Source organism: Astyanax mexicanus, chromosome 7, assembly GCF_023375975.1.
Source record: "Astyanax mexicanus isolate ESR-SI-001 chromosome 7, AstMex3_surface, whole genome shotgun sequence".
Classification (NCBI taxonomy): Eukaryota; Metazoa; Chordata; class Actinopteri; order Characiformes; family Acestrorhamphidae; genus Astyanax; species Astyanax mexicanus.
This window is the reverse complement of record NC_064414.1, coordinates 41,979,572-42,004,964: the sequence shown is the minus strand read 5'-3', so window position 1 is coordinate 42,004,964 and position 25,393 is coordinate 41,979,572. Positions and strand designations below refer to the sequence as shown.

The 25,393-nt window shown below is 37.6% G+C and overlaps 1 protein-coding gene across 6 annotated transcripts in view; it reads right to left on the bottom strand.

Annotated features, from left to right (window-relative positions):
- The window catches only part of ndst2a (N-deacetylase/N-sulfotransferase (heparan glucosaminyl) 2a), a 156,623-nt gene that overhangs the window by 114,394 nt on the left and 16,836 nt on the right, over positions 1-25,393 (bottom strand). For 5 of the 6 annotated variants that reach the window (XR_002651899.2, XM_049481106.1, XM_007258718.4 and 2 more), the window contains exon 2: positions 22,918-23,046. The exons of the other annotated variant lie outside the window; for it this stretch is intronic. The gene's annotated coding sequence lies outside the window, so the exon portion shown is untranslated. The remainder of the gene's footprint in view (positions 1-22,917; positions 23,047-25,393) is intronic. 6 annotated transcript variants of the gene reach the window in all.

Below are 25,393 nucleotides of genomic sequence, written 5' to 3'. Positions count from 1 at the left end.
ACAATCATGGATGATAAATGTGATATATGACTAGCTTTAGTCTAGATTTTTCAACCCTGGTTCTCAGGCCTATTACCCTGCACATTTTAGTGCTTTCCCTTTTTTTTTATCACACCCACATTAACTTAATAATGGGCCATTAATCAACTCGTTTTTTAGTTATTTTGTTTTTTATTCCACTTATGTTTGTCTGTATGAATTTTAATGTTACATGCATTTTTATAGTTGAAGAGACAGTACATGAACACAAATGACACAAAATAACATAATAATAATAAAAAAAAAAAGAATAATGAACAGAGTTAAAAGAACAGTCGGGAAAGGCTTTTCTACATTTTCAATCTATTTAATTGTAGACTTATTCAGGAAATACATACAAACATACTGTCATTACCAGCTTATAATGTGCGATGCCAAAAACTTCTTAGCTATATAACAAGGCTGCTCTCAACACAGTATGACCAATCACAGATCGCGGCATGCAGCAGCTCTCCCTACCAAAATTAATAGAACGCATTGAAGTGAAATGGCAAGTGGAAAAATACCGTTCTAAATGACAGTTTCCAGTAATTGCCCAGCACTAGCTCATTCAATCACTGTATTTTAAAGGTAAATGTCTCTCTATGATGCATGTGACCCTTTCTGTCTACTATACAGTAAGTCACAACTGTCAATACAACATTAGGCATCCAACATATTTCCTGAGAATGCATTTTCAGCTGCAATATATAGCAATATGATCGTAATATTTGGTCCACAGAGGGCAGACACATATCCCCTGCTGTACCATGGTATGCTTTACCTCAAACTACACACAAAATATATATATAAAATAAATTGTCATACACTGACAAAAGAGCAAACACACTCCCAAGACACAACAGCATCCATACACACCTATAGAGGAGAGAAAAAAACTCACTCAATTTAAGAAGCAGGGCAGGGAAAATAAATAAATTGTCAGCCAGAAATAATTCTATAGCAGAACTGCTCACCACAGCACTTTTTCCACAGGAGGCAGTGCGAGTGTGAGCACAGGAGAGATTTATAACGCCCACAGCATCAGCTGATCATTCCATTACAGGTAACAAGGATTAAAACACAGCTTCACCAGGCCCCCAGTGCCAGGAAAATAGGACAATAGCTGGCCTTTCAGCTACTTACTCTAATAAACACATATGATTTTATGAATTATCTTGAACAATATTCTTTAACACTAATAACAATATAAACGCATAACCAGGCCAATATATTTATTAGTCAAACCACATGATTTACAGCCCATTATATCAGCTTCACTAAGCACATAGGAGAACTTTGTAGTTATGTAACTACAGAAAGTATTTATTTTATTTTCTGCATATTTTGCTACTCATTTCTTTAACTGTCCACCACAGAGCAGTGACACAGACATGGTGCTAGTGTGTGCTGTGCTAGACCTTGTAGATGTAAAGTCAGAGCCAGAAGCTCATGTACACAGTACATGTTGTACTTAATTTTTAGGATTTTTGTTTTGTCTGTTACTTCTAATCTTTTGACAATGGACAATAGTGACCTGCAATCTAAAGCCATTCAAGCTGAAGCAAAAGCAGTCAAAAACAAATTTATAAATGTGCCTCTTAAAAAGCACACAAATTACAATTCTGCACTTCACAGCTGAAAACAAAATGTTAGACAGAATGGGATTTGTTTCAAACCAGGGACTGCTTAGAAGTTGGACTGCTTGGTGATGAGCAACTGCTACCACAGCAGGGTCCAACAAATGCGCATCTCCAAATGGGCTCCATTTCTAGGCAACAGTTGCACCCAAGTATGCCACACTAACAAAACAGTACCAGACCTCCTAATCTGAGAAAACGGGAGAGCATGCTTCAAATCCAAAGCAGGCTTTTTCTTCGAGAGATCTGGTAATTGATTAAATGTCATAGCTGTAATTAGTCAGGCTTAACAGGCTAATGCACAGCTGTAATTAATCTGCTATTTCTTCCCAATTTGGCAGCATTTTTGCTCACTAATGACCCAAATCACAGGTGTGGAAACAGAACTATCAAATCTAAGGGAAACATGAGCTAAAATGTAGTAAAAATATTTTGAAATGCAAAGCACCTTATGAACCTTCATCTCACTTGCACACATTTACTGCAGCTGCTTGTGAGGCAATTCTCTCTTATTCACTCTTATATTTTTCTACACTGCCCACAGGTTTTACTCAAGGTAACAAGATTTTTTTAAACCAATTCAGACAGACACAAGTATGATGTTCTGTCCTTCCCGATTTGTACTCGCGGCATTATACTGACAGACTTATCAAGAGTGAGTCAATCTTGAGTGAGACAAATGCTAATTGCCCGTTACCTCAGCTCATGTTTCTAGTCTAGCTCCATTCCAGCATACTTCACCTTGTGCCTTGTAGCTCTTTCATCTTTCAGCACATCTTATTCATTTTCAAAGGAGAGTAGCTGGATCTGGAACGGTGGCCAGCCCTGCATGGTGGTTTCAGTGTGGTGAAATCTGTGTCACCATGCAGTGATAAAATTCAGAAGAACTCTACTTCACACACTATAGTTGAAAAAGGGGTGTCCACAAACATTTACACATAGACGCAGTGTCTAGACTCTGTAGAGAAGTATTGCCAAGAGTACAGGACTCTTTATAGTAGATAAACCTGAACTTATGGGCACCATTCCTAATGTCAGACAAGAGCGTTACATATTTTTTTAATGCTCTGTCAGTGGAAATGAATAGTTGGAGAGAGAATACGAGTAGTGTATGAACAGAACAAACTGCAATTTCTCACATCCTAATCATATTTTAGACCAGTCTGTGTCTTTTTTTTATTTATTTATATTTTATTCAGCCCAGCTCTGAATGTGATGCAAGAGTACACTGTTCAGAGCCTCAATCTGAACAGGTCTTTAAAATAGCCAACAAACACTGAACACAAAATGCAGTCTTTGGGCAGTTAAATGATTCCCAATACACAGGTCTAGATTTTAATCAGACTTTTTTTTAAAGTAAATTTTGATGTTCCACCTTAAATGATAAAGCATTCAACTACATACCCCTGCTTGTACATGTACAATACAGCACTACCATTTAAGGTGGAAATAAAATTTGTAAAACAAACCAATTTCTTCTGTGGGGTTAGACAGCCTCTTATATGTGCTGTGCTGCTCACCAACATTCCTCTGTAGTCTTCAATATAATGTGGGATTCGTTTTGGGGGCATGTTTAGTTCAGTTCTGACACAGGTTGAAGTTGATCATTTATTGTTCAGTTCAATCAAAAAAGTGAGAAATAACATTTAATACATTTAGAACAAAGAAAAACAAAGCACCAGGCTGCACATACAGACAGAAAGCTGTGGATTGAACTCACATATTTTCCACTGATACTTCACTGGGACAGGAAGATAAATGATTGTGGAGGCACAGTACCGAAGGACTAATATTTATTTATTTATTTTAGAAAAAGAAGAGAAAAAAAAAAGTCTGAAACAGCACAATTGCTGAGTGTTAAGTCAACATTTTGATTACATTGATTATAAGGACCTATTTCTAACTGTTCATCTTTTGCCCATCTTTTGTTCATCTAATTGCCCACCACTACAGATAAGCACTGAATTTATTATTTTATTTATTTAACCAGTGTTCTGAGTGAACCTCTTTTTATATCTGTTAATTTTTGCTTCTGTTTACTACTTTACGATCACTTAACCTGTTCAACTCATTCATTATTCTCCATCAGCAAAGCTAAACAGATCAAACCTAAAACAGCAGAGAATGTTTTTTGTCTTGTTTTTAATTTCACTTCATCCCCTTAATACTAAAAGAATGGAGAACGGAACAACGACATGGTGAAAATTGGTCTGAACAGTGGTCTTTGCTGCGATCCACAGGTTGCTGTTGAGTTTTTTCTTTCTGCACACATTAACTAAGAGCTGAGAGAACACGGGTCAGAACACTCAAGTAACAAGGCTGACCTTGTTGGCACTGCATGTCATGTTAACCAATTTAAATGCCAACATATTTGTGTGTGCGCAAAATATGAAAAATATTACTTAATTAAAATCACCACAATATAAAATGAAAAGCTTTTTCTGCAAAAAAATACAGAACAATTTCAATTTCTCACAAACTGACAGGGATAAATGGGCAATTTGCACAAGTGTACGTATTTAAATATATTTTCTATATGTAACGATCTAATACATTAATGAATTGCCAAAACAAACATAAGAAAGGTAGGTTACTAAAAACATCAACAAAGATGCATCTAGAGCAACTGGGGGAAATAAGAAATATTGTATGTTCAGTTTTAAATAACAGCAATGAAAAGTACTGCATGTTTAATTGGATTTTGTTCAGTGCGTTGTGTGAAACAAATTATGAAACTTTGCATTTTTTATAAATTATTCATAAATTCCACTCCTTAAACTATTTGCTGTAAAACTTTTCAGTATGAAAACCAACAAAACAAAAAGGTATGAATGCAATAGACTGCACCAATCCCCCACGTCTTCTATTCACACAGCTGTTCTGTTGAGTTGAAGCCCATCAGACTAACTGCTGTTAGTCCTCAGAGAGCACAGTAAAAAGGAGGTAAAAATCCTACAAAGCAGCTCACAAGACACACGCACACACACACACGTACACACGCACACACACACACGTACACACGCACACACACACACGTACACACACACACACGTACACACACACACACACACACACACGTACACACACACACACACACACACGTACACACACACACACACACGTACACACACACACACACACGTACACACACACACACACACGTACACACACACACACACGTACACACACACACACACACGTACACACGCACACACACACACGTACACACGCACACACACACACGTACACACGCACACACACACACGTACACACGCACACACACACACGTACACACGCACACACACACACGTACACACGCACACACACACACGTACACACACACACACACACACGTACACACACACACACACACACGTACACGTACACACACACACACACACACACGTACACACACACACACACGTACACACACACACACACGTACACACACGTACACACACACACACACACACACACACACACACACACACACACACACACACACACACACACACACACACACACACACACACACACACACACATATACAGACAGGGAAAGCTCTGCCAGATGCTGCTCACAACATGGAAGACTGCCAAACAGTTCACCAGACTAGAAAGAAACAAACTCCTTAAGGGAAGTCCAGGAGTAAACTAATTTAAGTTAATAAGCATGTAAACAAATTCTCGATTTCCAATAAAAAAAAACAGACATCCAATTTTTGTCACTTTTTTTGTTTTTCTACAAAATTTGAACACAGTGCCTAAACTGTGTCAAATGTGTCTTGATGAATACAATAGAAATTGTTTTTACACTGATTCCTATCAAAAGTCAAAAATACATATAGTTGTTTCTCCCTTCTATAAAGTTGCTGTTCGTAGATGCATGTTTTTCACTAGACAGCAACAAAGATTATATAAACCTGTGCCTACATAAATACTATGTCTGTGCATTGGAAAGAAATTGGCAATATAATATGATTCAATATCACAATGTTTTCTGATACTGTAACGATGCAATATATTATGATTGTTTAAATAAATAAAAAAAACAACTATTAACATATCATATTTATGCAATCTGAGTTAAAGAAAAGTTTTTTTTATGCAATTATAAAAGTGGGCTCTAACATCAGTGGGCTCCAACACCCAATCATTACATGTAAACTAACAACTTAAATCAATACTGTGTTTTTAAAGATATATAAATGATTGCAAAACAAAATATAACGCAATAAACAAAAAAATTAAATTGTACACTGTGAATAAATCCTCCTACTTCTAAATGACTGAAGGCCTCATTTCTTCATCAGTGGATGGAGATCAGCGTGTTAATGGAGTCAGCTCTGACCTTGACACACTTCAGTGTACTGGGAACTCTTGCAGCAGTAAGCGTTTCCAGGGGCCCTCATTTACACATGAGCGAGAAATGGGTTATTTCAATGTCCCAGACGTATTATTTCCAATGTGATCTGAAAGCGTTACCGCTCTTTACATCATGTGAACATTTCACCATGAATGAACCGACAGAAAGTGTCCAGGATTACTCTGAATGAAACCCATATAAACCAAGTTGACATTTGCTCTGTGAGACTGCAATTAGTCTCATTTATGAAGCCGCTCTGAAAGAATAGTGTAATAAATGGCAATGAGGTGACACTAATGTGTCTCTGTTCTTCCGTCCTTCTTAGAACACTGTACCCCTGAGCGCTGGAGAAGCAGGCTGGGTTACACGGTGAGGGAGAAGATGGCTGTGTTCTCCCTCTGCTCCCCCTCTGTTTTGTCTGTGTGCCCAAGTAGCAGCCTGCCTCTTCAGGTTATTGTTTTTCAGTGTGTACCTTCTCTCGCTCTCCTCCCCCATGCACCAACTGTCTATCCCCATGCTGGTCTGTCACAGGAAATTAAACTTCCACCCTCAGACCACGCATGAACACAGCACTGGCTGCATGCCAGCAGCACGCAGAACCACCAAAGCATAATTATAATCACCACCACCGACATCATCTTAATCATATTTATAATCATCAAGATAGTCTTTAATCAGAAAAAATAGGCAAAAAAAAGAACTTAATGATTCTGACAACTGAACAAGACTCCTGGTCAGTACTGGTGAGAACCAGTGGTCTAAGGAGGGGTGAACCACAAGTTCAAAACATCTAAAGGCCTACAGTGGCTCAAGACACGTATATTTTTAGTAATGACAATTAAATGAGGAAATGAGGAACAGAGCATCATATCCTGTTGTGTATATATGGCCTGTTTTCCACTACATAGCCAACATTTCCAAGCACATAGGTTAACTGTTCTGATGACTTTTCCCACATGAGCATGGTTTGGCACAGAAAACCTACAAACCGGGCTGAACCTCAACATAGTTAGCTAACTGTTCTTTGGATCACAGAACTTTACAGTGGGAGGGATTAACGTGCAGGGATCCACTTAATTGCTTCACAATTGTGTCACCTTGTAACTGGAGTAAAAACTCAATTTTAACATGCTAACTGTTAACATTGAGTTTTGTGAAATCAAGATTGGAATTAGAGACAGAACATAATATATAAGGAACAACCATCAAATGATTAATAATCCCAGTTCCTGGGAATAATGATAATATTTAAAAAGTAAAGTAATAAAGTAACATTCTACCTGGGAAGGAGTTTCAGTTGTACAGAGAGAAGTTTCAGTGAGCTGGTTTGAGTGATCAGATTAGTATCTATTTTAAATATGTATTGGGCAGTTAAGTAACCAGGAGTAAACAGGGTCTTTTCTAATAATTACATGATTACTGTGAAGAGAATACAAGGGCACTGTTTGAGAGCTCTGTGGAATCAAATGCAGCTAGTCTATCTGTGGACAGATCTGTTCACAAAGAAAGAGAACCAGAGCACTTGTCTTAGTAGATAAAACCTGTAGCAATGCCTCTCCACAACCTAGTCCAACCACATCTACACATCACAACCCTATCACTTCTAAACTCACTCCCATGTACTTCCAACCAATTAAGAATTAATTACACCAGCAGTTAAAGTACATGTTTTAATCTGAACACCACAGAGAGAGGTGAAGATTAGGAGTGAAACTTCCCCATTTCTAGAGAGCAATAAAAGAGCAGAGGAGACAAAAAACAAAAAAAGAATGGTTGAAGCAAAAGGGAGCAGAAAATGAACACAATGCTGCAGAAATATTTCCCTATTTAAATATATAAATATCCTAATAAATAAATAACATTTCCCCAGAAGCCAAAGGGTCTCAGTTCCAACTGGAATCTCATTACTCTGCTCTCCAGGCAGCAGAGAAACTATTAACACAACAGCTGGAGAGAGAGAGCGAGAGAGACGCAGAGCATAAGAGAATGAGTGCAAGAGAGAGTGAGAACGCCAAAGTGATAGAGAGTAAGAAAAAGAGAGATCTTAAATGTAGTACTGAGAGAGAGAGAGAGAAAAAAAGAGAGAAAAATGAAAAAGAGATGATGGAGAAAAGCTGGAGAACAGAAGTTTGCTGTTCTGCAAGATTTTAAAACCACACTTAATCCTCCGCCTCATCAGACAAACAGGCAGTCAGACAGACAGACAGACAAGCAGACAGCATCAGACAAGCCACGACACATATGGCAGATCACACGTCTGTGCTTGGCTGTCTGCAGTAAGCAGGAAAAAGCAGTTACTCAGAGTGTGTGTTGATTTGGTGTAAACATGGTCTGATTTGTGTGTTAACGAACGCTCGGTTTGTTCTCTCTCGCCGATGCAAATGAGATTTCACTCTTTGTTTTTTCAGTCAGACAGACGACTTGCTTCTCCAGCGGACATTAAACTCGGCTCATTTATGCCCCAGCCGCATGTGGTTTTATGTAGGCGACAGAAGCGTCAGTCACACTGACATTAAGTGAAGCAGAATGGACTGATTCTGATGTGCTGTTAACTGCATGGCTCGCTCCTCAGACGTGATCAGAGGCAGGCGTGATCAAAGATGGCTGACAGGCAGCCTTTCCTTGCAAGCACAAACTTCACTGCAGCACAGACTGACTGGCAAAGACGCACCCAACACCGAGAGCTTGACTGAATAAGTCATTTCATAAACTTTCAGTATAAACGAACAGCGAGCTGGGGCATGAGATACGACCCACCAAACAGCCAGACAGCACAGACACAGAGACACAGAAAGAGAGAGAGAGACACAGAAAGACACACACAGAGTGAGACACACAGAGAGAGAGAGAGAGAGACACAGAGATAACAGATAAAGACACTTACAGAGAAAAAGAGAGACACAGAAAGAGAGAGACAGACAGACAGACAGAGAGACAGAGAGACAAGACAGACAGACAGACAGAGAGAGAGAGAGAGAGACAGAGACGGAGACAGACGCAGACATTTAAATTTTGTAAACTCATCAAGGATTGCCCCTAAACTTAGGAGTATTAACAGAGTTTGCATACAGACACGCATAAAAATGACAGTGAAAAGTAGAAAGAACAGTCGGAACCTGAACATAAACAGTGAGAATAGAGATAGAGGCAGAGAAATTGTGAGAATAAAAAAAATCTGACAAAGAAAAAAAAACTGAAGTATAGGAAAGAAGAGAGAAAAAGAATGAGGGGAAAAAAAGAGATGTAACATGAGAATAAGAGACCAGGGTGAGAGACAGTGAACAGAGTAAAATTATCATGTACATGAAAGAGGAAGAAGTAGCAAAAAGATGAGAGAGTGCACGAGAAAGAATAAGAATGTGGGAGAGAGAAAAAGAAGAAGATAAAGAGAATAAGAGAAACAATGGGTAGGAGTTGAATGAAAGAGGAAATAAATGGGAGAGTGAGAATTAGAGAAAAAGGAGTGGGGAAAGAGGAAAGAGAGGAAGTAGAGGGTGAGAGAGTGGGTAATGTGAATGATGAAAGTTAATAAGTGAAGATGAAAGAGGTGACGTCCTGAAAGACTCCAGAAAGACAGATATAGAAGAAGAGGAAGTTTGTCAGACAGAGAGAGAAACAGTAGACAGTAGAAAATAAGCACAGAGACAGAAACAGAAACATGACAGGCATTTAACTGCTGAGACGCAGATCATCCCAGGCCTGCAGTGTCATCCTCTGTAGGATTGCTCTGACTGCTACATTAACACTTACTCGTTTAAGGAAGGCTTAAATAAGGATACTACTAAAACTCTGTATGCACACTGATTTTCAGATCTGCAGTCTGTGCACTGTGTTTACCACACGCACACACACTCACCCCACAACCACACCAATCACTGGTTCAGTATCTGAGATTCAGAGTGAGTGTTTCTGACCACGCTGCACTCTTTCCTTTCCTCTCAGACACGCTCTTCAGAGAGAGAGAGAGAGAGAGAGAGAGAGAGAGAGAGAGAGAGACTCAGACTCCAGTTCCTACAGAACATCACATCCACCATCCCATCGCTCAGATTAATAACAGAGGAAGATCTGATCAGACTGTATTTAGGAGAGATTCCAGAATGTGTTGGATTATCTGCTAAATATGTACACAACTGCCACACCCTGAGAAACCAGAGCCCCACCCTACACTAAACCACCCTGCTCATATAATTATATATATATTATTGCATAAACTATATGTACATTTATTTCTTATTATTATTATTATTATTATTTTTTATCACATATTGTAATTTATTTATTATCCTTCAATTTTGTCATAAATTGATTATTATTTTTGTATTTGTTGAATTGTTTGCTTTGGCAACAGTTGCTGTTTACAATTCATGCCAATAAAGCCATTTGAATTTGAATTTGAATTTGAATTTGAGAGAGAGAGAGAGAGAGAGAGAGAGAGAGAGAGAGAGAGAGAGAGAGAGAGAGAGAGAGAGAGAGAGAGAGAGAGAGAAGCATTTTCATTGTCACTGAGCACAAACTGAAGCACCAGAGGACAGGTGAACCAATTCTATGGGATTTAAAGGCAGCCCGTGTGGGCAGTTATCCAGGCCTGACGGGTGCAGAACAATCTCACTCATATTTTGCACAGAGAGAGACAAATATTTACTCTCCTCCACCTCCCCACCTTCTCCTGCACAGCTGCTCCACAACCACACAACTATAACTCACACACAGAGAGAGAGAGAGAGAGAGAGAGAGAGAAAGAGAGAGAGAGAGAAAGAAAGAGAGACACAGAAAGAGAGACACAGAAAGAGAGACACAGAAAGAGAGACAGAGAGAGACAGAGAGACAGAGAGAAAAGCATTTTCATTGTCACTGAGCACAAACTGAAGCACCAGAGGACAGGTGAACCAATTCTATGGGATTTAAAGGCAGCCCGTGTGGGCAGTTATCCAAGCCTGACGGGTGCAGAACAATCTCACTCATATTTTGCACAGCCTACGTCAGCCTAGCAGCACTAGCCCTTGACACAATATGGATCCGACACAGTTTCACACAGGAATTAAGTGGAGCTGAAAAAGGCATTTACTATTATAGCAGTAATTAGGGGTTGGCAATGTGACAGTTTTATCATCTCAAATTACTGCGATCTTGATTCTGAGCACAATTAGTCCTCTTTTAATTTGATTTAAAGCCAACTAATCAAACCATATAAAAAAAACACTGCATCACCCACCTCTAGTTACAATCAAATACTAATTTTCGTGATTAAATAAGTAATCTACAAATGAATCCTTTGCTGATCTTTTTATCTGCAAAAAGAAATATTGCCTAAATAATCAGAAATCTACTACAACATACCACATGGAAACATTCTCTCTGCCTATTGGTCAGACCTGGCTGGGCCAAGAGCAGGAAGGTAAAAACAGGAAGAAGGTTCTGTGTTCTGGACTAATGTATATTTCAGAGCAGTGTAACATGAAACAACGGCAGACACTGCATTTCTCTCTAGCCTTTGTAATTATCTAAACAAAATATTTAGGATTAAACTAATTCTGCAGAACACCAAATTTGCCTTTAGCTTAAAACTTGCAGAGTATTCCCAATAGATGGGTGAGATTGAGGTCAGAACATGTTCTCTTACCATAACCTTTTTAGGACACCCACCTCTCAGGGTCTTGTAAAGGTGTTTCTCTGATATTCCCACTAGGCTAAAAAAAATATTAAAAAAGTATAAAGAAAACAAGCTGATTTAACAAACAAACTGTCTGCCTAAATGCACTTATACTAATTCTTCTGCAGATATTGTGCTTGTTTAAATAGTGTGTTCAATTATACAATTTAAACACTCATGAAAACACACAGACTGTTCACAAACCTTGAAATATTTCCAAACAGCTGACAAGTCTGGCAAAAAACACGAACAGCATTTATATTCAGTGTGTGTGTAGTTATCCAGCTTACGTTATTTATTACACCACAAATACAAAAGAAACACAGTAAAAAAGAAAATGACTGCCACATATTAGGAGCAAATATCACTACAATTCAGATAGAGGATCTAATAAAAACCATAACACACCGCCATGCAGAGCTGTTCTACAAATATATTCAAGTGAATCCATTAAATGAAGGCTGAGTTATCAGCATCTCGAATCCTCCCTGCCTAGCTGTGAAAAGGCTCATTCTACAATGAAACAGGCGAGCCAGGATGGGAGCCTCTCACCAGATCGCTCACATTTAATAATTAACTTGTCACACAGCATGAAACATGAATTATTAGTTCTTTTCATGCCGATGTAATGTGGGGCGGGATGTTTACTGCCTATACTGCGGACTATAGAGGAACAGTGCTCTGCCGCCTCTCGTATAGGGAATTTAACATCCGCCATGCAAAGTGACAATCTTTACTCTCACCTGCTGGGTTCAGAATTAGAACACAGCTAGGGGAGCTTTCATCTCCATCTGTCTCTCACCATTATTCTTCATGTTCTCAATCTTACCTCAGCCAATTAAATGCTACTTTTTGGTTCTATCATCTTTCTTTTAAATTCCTTCCAGAGGTGCTCAGTTTTATGAAGAACATTCTACTGCTAATGCATTTGCAAAGGTTTGTTTAGTCATGTCAAATGCCAAGCCCAAAGTTTCTCTGAATCTATTTGCTACGTTTGTGCTCCCAAATGCATGGTGGACACAGTCAGGGTGGCTCAGAGATTAAGTGGGCAACTGCTTGTCCTGCCCAGCAACTGTAAATAAGTTTCAATGCCACTCCTAATCACAGCTGACTATAAATGAAGGAATTAATGTTTTTTCTTCTAAAATTTCATAATAATTGCACATAATTTTGGAACTAGAAACACTCTTCCTCGCAGAACTTTATACATTTTAATTGGCTATAAAGGCAATTTGCATGTCACTGCCATCTAAAATATCGACAAATACACAGCAACAGGTCAAATTCACAATAAGGTATAACAATGAAGTACAGCAAGACCCCATCCGGCAGCCTTTTTACAGGTGCTTTACCAATATATATTATATCTTTCTATCTCTTCCTATAGTTCCTGTTCAAAGTTGATCTGTAGTCTGGAGGCAATGAAGGAGCGGAGAAAGGCTGGGCGATCAAGAATCAGGTCAGAGCTCTAAACCCCGCTAAAGCCCTCCAGAGACGGCCCGTTTGGAGGAGGCTCGTCAGGATTGGAGAGCACTCGAGTGAAGCACTTCAGAGAGGAGCAGAGAGCGAAAGAGCGAGAGTGTGAGAGAGAGACAGAGAGAGAAAGAGAGAGAGAAACAGAGAGAAAGAGAGAGAGAAAAAGAGTGTGTGTGTGTGAGAGAGAGAGAGTGAGAGAGAGAGCATGAAAGAGCGAGAGAGCAAGCGAGAGAGCTAGCAGATCCAGGCCAGAAAAGAGTGATAGTGAGCTAGTGGCGCACAGTGTGAAAGTGAATAGGTGCTTTGGATGATAAAGGTTAAAAAGAAAAGGTGAAGGAGAAAAAGGAATTAGAAACAGAAGAAGGAGCAGGTGAAGCAGATTGAGTGTGTGTGTGTGTGTGTGTGTGTGTGTCTGTGTGTAAGGAAGGGAGAGAGAGAGAAGAAAAAGAGAGGGAGAACAGGTTTTGTGTTTTTTTTAATAAAACTAAGCAACATCTTGTCAGATCCTCTGAAGCTGAAGATTTGTTCAGAGAGCAGAGTTTAGTCATTAGCAAGACAGAAAGACTTTAGATCAGATCCTACTCTCAGTCCTCCGCACTCGCTCGTTCTCCCACATACCACACTGCAGAGAGGCTGGCAACAATACAAAGTGTTCCACACTATGTTAAGTACATCATGGGTATCAGCAGGACATCATAAACAATGAATAACTGCATGCATCATGTTCAAAGGCAAGCTGTACAGTGTGTGTGTGTTTTTTTTTTTAAATATACTTGACCCTTTTTAATGCATTTTATATTCAGGTTTTATTATAGTAAATCTTTAAGTATGGGTTTTTATTTCACTACCAGCAGCTGGAGCCAGACAGAGCGCACAATTGGCACAAACTGCTCTTTCAGGGTGAATAGATACGACTCCCTTCACTCATTACTTTTCGTTATGATGCAGGCCAGCACAGGCATCTGTTGGTTGATGCTTTAGAGCTGAGGATCTGGCACTTCCCCAGAGCATGTTGGCAGCAATTTGAAAGTGGGTGGTGGCTGGCTTCACTTGTATTAGGAGGCATGTATTAGTATCAGGGCAATCGCAAGAAATAGAGGGAAAAAAAACAACACTTTGCTTCTGGTCTTTTAGGCTGCACTGTAAACCCAATGACAGGGTTCATACACTTTTTAACCAAAACATGGCTTTTCCAAGCCTTCATGGCAATACAATCCTTAAGTATTAGTGCAGACAAACAATAAAACAAAAAATCCATGTCAAAACCTATTATGGTAGGCCTATATCTTACTTAAAATGGATTTAAATAATAAAAAAGACATTTTTTTCATCTTCAAAAATAAAATATGTGCCAAATCCTGAGAGCTCCATTGTATATAATTGAATTAAGTCTGAGCTGATTCCATATGCTGCTAAGAATTTTGAATGTTTAACCTGTAAACAGTGGTTCATACTTTCATCAAAGTACATGATATTGAATCTTTATATAAAAATTGATTCCAAATGTTAAACTAATGTAATTTGGCAGATATCTGGCTATCAGGGAAAATGTTGGCTGGGATTTCTAAACCTGCTTTCAAAAGAAAAAAAGAAAAGAGAGAAAGCTAATGCGAAGTGACGCTATGGATTTACCAAACATTCAATTATTTAAAATAGCTTTTCTCAGAAAAATGGAAACACAAAGATTTGCAGTAACTTGCTAGTGTGGGATATGCCATCAGCAAGTAATTACTTGGGAAGAAGGGAAGAGAGACTCGTCAGACACGTAAACAAAGTAGAGATGGTATTTATAGAATATTAGATAAAGAGATGAGTCTTCAGGCATGTTTTTCACTTTACTCAGTGTGTGTGTAAATGCAATGTTTTGCTATTGTATTATCAATGTGTTATTGTCAAAAAAGTCTTAAAATGATAATACTGTTTCTAGGCACTGTTTCCGCAATAACCTGGGGCAACATATCATCCATTGGTTTATCGTGACAGGCCTAATCACAATGCTGTATATTCGTCACATCACTCCCACCCATACTTACATTAGAAACAGGGCAGAAAAGATCAGCATGGCTCAGTAATGGGCAAAGAGGAGCAAGAAATAGTGAACAAAAGGTGATTGATGGCTGGAGATCCAGTGTGTGGGGGTACGAGAGTGCTGTGGGAAAACAAGAAGGCAAAGAGGAAAGAATGCCCACCTCCACACACATACACACACACACACAGTCAGCACCACAGTGCTGCGCTGAACCTATTAAATTCAGCCTGGCTAACTTTATCTCCCCTGTGCTTGTGACAGCAACATCCTTTGGCCTTGGAAACATAAATCCTGCATCCCTGAGATCCTGCCTCTGCAAATGGAACAGTGCTGCAGCCTTAACATCTGCAACGGGAGAATTTATAGGTCCGTGGTCATGGCGACAGCACCGCGCGCTCATAGTGACAGGGTAGCAGAGGTATGCGTGGAGGGACCGGGCTGAAACATGCAGCGAAGAAACACTGAACATTACGGACGATGTGATGGATAACTCCACCACACAATAACACTACAGCACAGCATCATGTAACCAGACCTACTAACACATGACCTTTGACTGTATGAAGTCTGTTAATAAACTCTGGACTGTCTCCATTGTCCCTGAGAGCTGCTTAAGGGGTTCAATTGAGCTCATTTTGGAACATGACCAGAAAGTCATTCATTTCAGCTGAGGAATTAAAAGACTTTTAAAGGAATGTGCCCATCAATAAATATGCATACAATTGACTTCCTACCTAATATTTAGATTATTAGCCAAGACATTCCTGGTGCCTCAAGTTTTTTGTAGCAATGCTACTGTGAAGTAGCTGCAAATCTGCCTTTAGCTTATTTAAACAAATGAACATTTGATCTAATATGTATATAAAAATACCGCACATTCTCCTAAATTCCCACATTATCATCTCATCCCTGTTTCTTTAAAAAGACTGTCAGATGCCAGCATGCTTGAAGTAAACAACAACAGAAATAAACAAGTGTCAGACTCTTTAGTGCTAGGCTTCCCAGATGACAGATTCCAGGATAGCTTCTATCCCACAGTGCTTTGCGAGAGGAAGAGCTGGAGAAGGTCTCTGCATGTTCAGACAAGCTAACGCTGGAATGCTGCCACACGGCTCTCCTGTAGACAGCGCTGTGCTGAGCAGGACTGGGGCCACTAAAACTCACACTACGACCCAGAACAGCCAGCCGGGGGCCGCCGCCAGGGAGGAGTGGGGATCATCGAGAGGTCACCGGGCTACAAAGCAGCCATAACTTTAAATGGATCAAGACACAGTATCTGAGAACACAGCCTTAGCCTAACTGGCTGAGGGCCTGCAGCACCTGGCCAGCCACTGTCAGAGAGGAACTGAGGAGGGAAAGACCCAGAGCTGGACGAGGTGCTTACAGGAACATGATTCTGATGCTCTGCAGACTTTTGCTGATACATATGTACATCTCTTGTTATGAATACAATCTTGGGGTGGGCGGTACGGCGCTAATATAATATTGCGATACTTCAGGTAATTCTCGACGATATGGACAAAATTGATAAAAAAAAAAAATACAATAATATTCAGTTCAATTATTCACTATAAACAGTGTAAGCCACTGACTGTGGTGTACGCCATTAAACACTCTCCCTGTGAGTCTATTATTTCAGAGACTACACATATATATATATATATATATATATATATATATATATATATATATATATATATATATATATATATGTGTATATATATATATATATATATATATATATATATATATATATATATATATATATATATATATATATATATATATATATATATATACACATATATATATATATATATATATATACACATATATATATATATATATATATATATATATATATATATATATATATATATATATGTGTATATATATATATATATATATATATATATATATATATATATATATAAATAATCCATAAAAACGTATACTGTGATATTCCAAAGAAAAACAGCCTGTTTATCAAATGCAGTGATAGTCATTCCCACAACAGTGGCTTTCCAGTCTGGACTGGAATAAAACATTAAAAGCAGTGTTTTAACAATAAGTGCAGGGTAATGGTGTTATCCATAGAGATATCTTTGAAGTAATGAAGCTTCTTAACATGCTCATATGGGTAGGAGGTGGGGGAAAAAAAAATCATTGCCTGTACAGTCACTGCATACTGCATTAGGCAGTAACCTTAGAGGTGCAATAAAATGTCCATATATTAAAATATTGCAATACTTCACAGTATTATGTTTAACGATGCAAAAACAGATTTATGCATATGATGGTGTTTTTATACTATGACTGTTTTTCTAAAAACGTATTTAAAAAAAAAAAAAAAAAAAAAACATATGGGAGAGTTTACATTATTGCAGTATACTAAACCATAACCCTTGCATTGTGATAAATATTGCATTGTAAAGTTTGTCAATTTACATCCCTACCTAAAATTAGCATGTTCTCTGCTTATTCAATATTTATTATTTTTTTTATTATATATATATATAGAAAGAGATGGGTAAAACTGATAATGCAATATATACTTTTGTATGCAATAGTTATCCCTATACTACAATCTAGAAAAAAACATGCATTAATAAATTAATGAAGAGAAAGACAGGAGTCAATGATCAAGCATTTCACAAGATTAAAAAAATGAACCTAAATTAATTATCTTTGACAGAAATACTATTTCTCTTAGATGTGTCATGGAAAATGAGAACAGTGTGTACTGTCTTTTTGTATCTAGTAGCAAAACAAATGCAGCATGACGTGTTTGATATAATTTGACATTGAACATCCTGTGATGGGAGTATTGCACATGCACACATTGTAGTGGCGATGCTGGCTGAGCTGCTCCCTGCGCTCTGGGAATTACATCTATAATACAAACTAAATTACACCTGTAATACAGTAGCAGCTCCTCCAGCTTTATTTAATTTAACTAATAATGTATTACAGGGTCTTGACCATTAATGTATTACCATTTTGCCAATAATATAAATCCACATTGCATTACTGTGAATTTATAACATTTTGACTGAGTTAAGGGTGAGGGTGAACCTCACACTAAATTACTTCTTAGCCTGGGGAAAAAAAGGCCAAGCTAAGTGCTAAAAAAAAAAAAAGCAGTGGCATATAATTGTATTGTGAATTTATGTTTGTATCAAAATATACATCATATCGCTACTCTGATACAGGGGTTACTATTTGATATATTAGGATTGCATTGCATATACTGCACTATTGCAAGTGAGACAACATATTGCATTTTTTAAATCAAATTTAGAAAACAATATTATTTACTTACATTCATAAAATCTGAGAAGGAAAGGTAACATTTTTAAAAGCAGTCATAAGAGTGGAATTTAACGGGTACAACACTGCTATCTAATGGTTGGGGTTTAAATAACACAAAGCACTGTCTGACAAGCCTTTACATGTAAAATATGAATGAAAAATATGTTCTTGCTGACCTCAATATTTTTATTATGTTTCATTAGTCTATTAACAGGAATGAGCTATTATTAAATACAGCCTTTTAAATTGTATTTGTTTTCAGAGTATGTGTTATTATTATGCTATTCTTTCAATATTATTATATTAGTGGGATAAAATGTTCTTAAAATGACAATAATACTGTTTTGAGACAGTATATCATCCCCACATATATAGTTATTACAATAGACCTACTACAATATATCACTATTTCCAACACTTATTCGTGCTAGCGTTTGTAGCTAGGCATGCTATGATACCTGTTGTCTGCCTCCCTGGACTTCAAGTCCCACTTCAGTCCCCTCCACTATAATCCACTCCACTCTTAGCTCTGCACCCCCAATACAACCTGTAGAAGCAGCCTTGGTGCATTATGGAAAGCTTTTACAGTGAAGAGCAGTGAAACAAGAAGTCTAAAACAGAGGACGCCAGGTTTTGTACAGGGTCAGTGCATCATGTACACACACACGCAAAAAGGGGAAATAAGCAGGCTATTATGCTCAAACACTCTACCTAATACCACACAAGAGAAAACACGAAAAGAACAGACTGACATCCAGAGTGTGTGCTGTTTCAGACTAGATTTATTATAGTACTGGATCATTTATTCCTCTCACTGCTGATATAGGACTCATTTCCATACCCATTGATTTCAATATGGCATCTGTAACACATATTTACAAATATCTGCCATTTTTATAAGTAGGGCTGTACCGATGTGGGAATTCTAGGCTGTAGTCTGTGCTTTCATGTACATATCTATGCATCTGCCAAAGCTGATACATTAATATTTATCACACTGGGATGTTTGAACTACATCTAGTTGAATGAGAATCACAAACACAGACTGCATTTATTTGTAGAGGCTTATACACGCAGTTATAAGTTTTATTTTCTTTTACAAAACTGCATTAGCCCAATATATCCTAAACATTAAACTGAGTCAGAACACAAATGTCAAATGTCACTGTGTATCAGTACCTTGGGGATACCTTAGGTACTTGCTTATCTCCTGAAAATAGCATCATTTTAGTTGTCAAAGTGAAACTGTATCACACACAACAAGGGGGTACAAAGTAGAAGTGTCTCTAATGAATCACAGATCAGATCATGTTTCGGATAAGAAGAAAAAAATAATTGTTCTGGTCTCAAGCTTGTCTTGTATTTATAACTCTTATATTCTTATATTCTTACACTCCTATTATTAATATTTTTATGAATTTATTGTATAACCGTTGTAAGCATCTAATTTTGAAAAAATCAGAATAATTCTACAGCAAAACGACAAAAGGAACTCAATATGTTGATAGATGCATGATTTATAAATTGATATAAGTCACTTTAAAAGGAAACTCCTGTAACAGACTGATTTAATAAAAAGTAATGGATAACAAAAAGGTAGCATCTGATTGGCTGCAGTTGAAAATGATTCCCAGGTACACTGCTCACTGACCCTTGTGGGTCTGCTGCCCCTGCTAAAAATATTCCTAGAGTAAACATTGTACAGTGTATTCATATTGCTACAGTCATACAAAAACATTGTATCTCCAAAACGACAACAGTAAAGTGGAGTTATTTGAAAGCCAGTGTAAGGATTCAACTTTTAACTTCTGACAAAATACGAAGGACAACTGCTAGATTTTACATTACGTCACAAAGAGAAAATAAGATGCTACAGTGTTGTTTTGTGACAGCCACAATATACTGATACACAACATCAATACTTTGTTCACGCAACACTAGCAAGGTCAGAACAGCCGCACAAATGCAGTCAGGGTCAGACAACCTTGAAGTCCTAAAGCACATATAGAAGACCTTTAAACTCACTGACATAAACGTCAAGCAATAACAATGTGCTGCAGTGACTTAACAGCCTTCCAGCCATGCAAACACAAGGCGGAGTTCACCTGTGAGTCAGGCTGGCTGCAGAACAGCGGTGCGCACCAGCCGCCGCAGAGCCACAGAGCAGAGAACAGACTCAATATCATTTCTATGATAATTGCATACACACCCACAAGTCAATCTGCTGTTCCAAGGACTCCATACAGTGAGGCCTGGGGGCATGAAGCCAAAAAAACAGAACAGGCCAATGAATTAAAGAAAAAAAAAAAAAAAGAAAGGAAAAAGCAAGTCTGAACAGAAACGAGAGAGGGAGAGGGAGCGCAGAGAGAGCAAATGAAAAAGAGAGAGGGAGTGAAAGAGAGATAAAGATAGAGATTTATATTACCCACAAATTCAAACAAGCCTTCACCTTAAGCAAACATCAATTTAAGCATCTATATAGAATCACTGACTTCACTAATCATATAATCATATAGTCTAAACATTAAGAACACATGAACAACATGTATTACAAAGCAGACAGACAATTACAAAGATAGTCCTTAATCTTAATAGCTGAGTCTAGTTTTATTCATCAACATCAGTAGTCAAGTGTCCAGTAGCTAAAACCACTGAATAGTAATCAGTATGTGTGCAGGGTGGTCCAGTATAGGATCCAGTATAGGAAGGACTTTTGTTGATTAGCTGAATATCATGCTCCCACAATACCTGATCCTGCTAGATATTTCCCTATCTGAGATAAAATTATTCACAGTATGTGTGTTTAATTCGTCTAATGTCTAAGTTCCATGTTGGAAATAGAAACGAGAACGACACACCAGGATAATCAGGAGAGCCTCACAAACCAAACCAAAGTTCAGAATCCAAGATGGCTGCACCACATATAGTAGTTTTATACCAGGGCTACAGACTAACTTTTTCATGATAGTTCATAATAGTAATAATATTTATTTGTGCGTGTATTTTCGTACTGTTATCATTTTCGTCTTATGTTATCAAGTCCTGTGTGGCATGTTGACGCCTATTCATCCACATCTCTTTGTAGTAAAAGTGCAGTTTAGCCGTTAACCAATGAGGAGTGCGAGATCTCGTCACACCCCTAATGTGTAGACATTGTTTCATGGTGTGTAGATGTGCAAAATACCATTTAATGCTTTGTTATTATCTGGTATTGCTAACAGCGCCAACCTGGGACAATGCTCACAAGGGTTACCCGGGAGATAAAAAAAAAAAAAAGGGAAATATTTTGGTTGGATTAGTCATAAAAATACTAGCAAATAGCAAATAATTTAAACCAGTCAAACCAGTTGTGGTAAAATAGCTTAAAAATTTTAGACAAAAAAATTTGCTAAAGAATTTTTTAAATAAATGTTTAAAATGTTCAAAATAAAATACAAATGCCTAATTGTTTAACTGGATTGACATCAACTCAGGTGTGATTTCTGACGTAAATGGAAGACAGCATAAAAAAGCAGGCAAGGCAGGGGATTCATCAGGGACCATGTTTAGGATTCAATGCATTACATTACCCTTATCTTGTTCTATTAACTGCATTATTTAATTTATCCTCCTGCTAAAAGCTTCTTATATCCAATTTTAGAGCCAGGTGTTATTGCTGTATGATCTTCCAAAAAAATATCATAAAAATATCTTTACATTACGTCATAATGTGTCTTAACAGATCACCCTCCTTTAGCGTCACATGCCCCAGAGGAATCCAATTACAGTGTGGGGAGTGTTGAAAATAAGAGCTATAGGGTTTAAGATTACAGCCATATGACACATGAGTCTGGAGTGCGGAGCATGTAGTGTTAATCTTACAACACTTTGTAGATATGGACATGAATTCCTTTACGTCTCCTGGCAAAGACACAGAATGGTGGCTTAGTGGTTTACTGAAAAATTAGACCTGCAGAAGCCCAATCTGCAAAGAACCCACTCACCTAATCAAGACCTGACAGACATAAAGATAAATTTACGTAAAATATGAGCAGCTGCTAAACTTCCATAGCACATTCTATGGATTCTTACATTTACATATTTAAGAAATGCTAAAGGCTAAAGAAGAAAAAAAAAGTCTATGCAAATCCAATTCCTCCTGATATACACACACCCACACACAGCTTACTGAAATCTTGTACAATAGGGAGATTATTTTTCCACTTTTTCTACCAGATGCAATTTCAGCTGCTCACACTCACAATCCGAAGAGACAAAGAACGGACAACATATAACAAAGATGCACTCACACGAACTCCACAGCACTAACTCGTGAATGTACACAAACACAGAAAGTGAAGTAAACTGTCTAAGACCTGCAGAGCATACAGCACACAAACTTACACAACAAGAGTCAAACTAGCACATAGACATGTATAACAACCTACCAGATCAGACTGCAGTCCTGAACCAAAGCCATTCACAGCGAGAAAAGCCTTGTGTGTGCGCTGCAGACAAGCGACTTGGCAAGAAGCTGAAGATCCTCCATTGTAAAATCAGTCAGTTAACATATCAGCCTGTTAAAACAAAAACAAGGACATTTAATTCTCTGTTAGCTGGAAATCAACACTGGAATTTCTACGGCTAAGCCTTCCACACCTGGCTAAAAATAGGCTAAGCTATCTATCTTCGCCTGCGTGTGATGAATAGAGCGCTTAAGATTTCTTTATCTGCATCAGGCATGCACTAACAGCACAGATGGTCATGAAATAAAGATGTTGATGTAGGATCAAACAATGTTAAATTGAATTAAATATTAGGGTCAAAAAAGGTTAATAAAAAAATATTTCCAGCAGAGATGGAAGGATGAAGGCATGGCCCTTTCAGTCTGACACAAAAATACACTTCTTACAAGTACAAAAAATGAACACTCCAATTAAAAATGGAAATTTATGCAATTCATAACACCAGAGGTCTCTACAGGTGCACAATCTGTAAATGTAAATCAAGCGAAAGAACTCGGAATGTGAACAGCACTCCCTGTTGACCTCCCGCTCACGCTCTCCTTTCTGCATGCACACAAACACACAAATTAGGTTCACATAGGTACACTAGAGTTCTGTAGGAGCGCAACAAGTCCCATTTGTTTACATGAGTGCTAATTAACTGTGCTTTAATGAAGTTGCAAATATGCCAACCACAGCCCCCCAGGAGGGAAATACTATGGTGCCCAGAGATCTACCATGTACTATGTTGAAACACTCAGAAAACAATAGTTACCAGCATGCTCTAGGCCTGAGCGATAGTGCAATGTAATTGGATATCTGTGATAAATAAACTGCATGCTTCAAAAGGCACTGATGGCTTTTTTAATCCAGTATATTTAACTGTTTTGGATGCATATAAATGTTTTACAATTTTTTCTTAAGAAAACTCTAATATTTCTTGACTTATGATTTAAGCTAAATATAATAGTAATTTAGGTAAAGAGGGGGACTCTTTTACACACTGAATGTCATGACTAAAAGTACATTGTAAAACATGATTGCAATTACAGACATCTAAAGGCGTTTTTTTTTTTTACACCTAAAAGTCAGCAGCATAATGAAGCATAAAATAGTAGCCTCAATTATTTTATTTCTGTTTACAGATAAGAATGTAGCTATAGTTTAAGTAGATACAGCAGTCAACAATGTACATAACTAGCATTAGGAAGACTACATATAGTGTGAGGCAGGTGAGCAATGTCTAGAACTGAGCAGGAATCAGGAGTCATCAGCCTTAATACAGACAACCACTGAAGATCAAGAAGAGGTGATAAAGGACTCAAGTGTCTGAGACTCAGGCTTTCCATCACAGCAGGTGTGCAAAAACTGCTATTAAATGTAGTCATCTAATGACAATGGAAGAAATCTCATCTACTGCACAGTTTACTGTAATTTATCTGACAAGATGCTTTAAAACACAATCATTACCCAACATGGAACATGTACAAAAAGAAAACATATGAAATTGTCTGAAATGGCAAACACTACAGGTCTAAATGAATCTCCAACAATTCTTATTTAATTTCTGTACTGTCATATGAGAAGGCTCTTACAAAAACATGTATTTTTTTTATAAAATGTAAAGTAAAATATTTGCTGTTAAAAACTATAACAGACTAATACAGCTTTAGAAACTAGCAAATACTATATTTTACAATCTAAAACATTTTGATCTCTAATGGTAATGTCACTAAATCTCGTGTGTAAATAATAAATGTAAAATAAATAAATAAAAATATTACTTTGTCATTACAGATCTCGCTTATTTGTAAAATAACATGCAATTGTAAAATTTCTGAGTGCTAAACATCTGCCTTTTTTTTTACTGCTTTCGACTCAATCTCACATAAGTAGAATGTGTAAAACTAACACAGCTTTAGAATAAAGCAGACAAACAAAAACAGATAACGCTTTAAGCGTCACAGTGCAGTTTTGCAAGGAAATTTACAAGCTCTCGTACACTCATCTTGAAAGACATTACAGAACATTACAGAGGCCCTGTGCTTTTATGTTAGACTTAACCTAGATTTGTATCACAGATACATGATATTGGCCTCAAAAACACTTATCAGCCCATCTCTATATAGAGTTATGCAGGCAAATCTTTTCCACACAAATCAAAAATAACAGCAAACCTAAAAATATGTGGATTGTTGCAACCCTCCAACAACTAAACAATAAACACACAAAAAAACAAAGTTTTAATACACAAAGAATATGAATTAATTTTAGTGAACCACAACTTAAAGTCAGTACAAGCTCTGATTTAAGCTTGTTCACTGATTAATTATAGCCTTTTTAAAATCCAGCGAATCAGTCAAATCAACTGCCACTCTTCTTATGAGGTAAAAATAAAAACAATTCTAGTCATGTGCTT